Consider the following 528-nt stretch of genomic DNA (forward strand, 5'->3'; position numbering starts at 1 on the left):
ACAGGTGTTTCGTGTGAGGCAGGTGCATTGCTGCCTTTGAATTTGCAGCACATTGGCCTTAACCAAGATGCTCTGCCTCGAGCTTTTCCGTCTCAGTCTCCGGGAGCTGCTGAGTCTGTTTAATTCTCTCCTAGCAAGGGTTCCTGCACCCCCTGACCCCAGCTTCCAAACCACGGTGTGAACCAGAGCTGTGATTTCACTCTCCCCAGGAGGAAAATGCTCACAGTATGAGGCTCTCCCAGGGTGAAGCTTGGTGGAGCAACAGTGAATGGTCCAGGGGAGGCAGCCTGGCCACCTCATGCAGCTGCCCTGCAGGGTTTCCAATTTCCCTTTCACTGCTTCCCTGGCCAGACTGGAACCCCCGCTGGAGGAAGGGTGAAACCGGGGGAGGGGGCAGCCTCCAGACAATGTGCACATTGAGCCTGTGCCAGGCCCGGTCAGGTTGGACAAATAGAGTGTTAGGGCAGGCCTGGAGGGCCTGAGGCCCTGGCACTGAGGGGCGTCGGGTTACCCTGGTGGCTCCTGGGG

Source organism: Rattus norvegicus, chromosome 3, assembly GCF_021556685.1.
Source record: "Rattus norvegicus strain SHRSP/BbbUtx chromosome 3, alternate assembly SHRSP_T2T, whole genome shotgun sequence".
In the NCBI taxonomy this organism is placed as follows: Eukaryota; Metazoa; Chordata; class Mammalia; order Rodentia; family Muridae; genus Rattus; species Rattus norvegicus.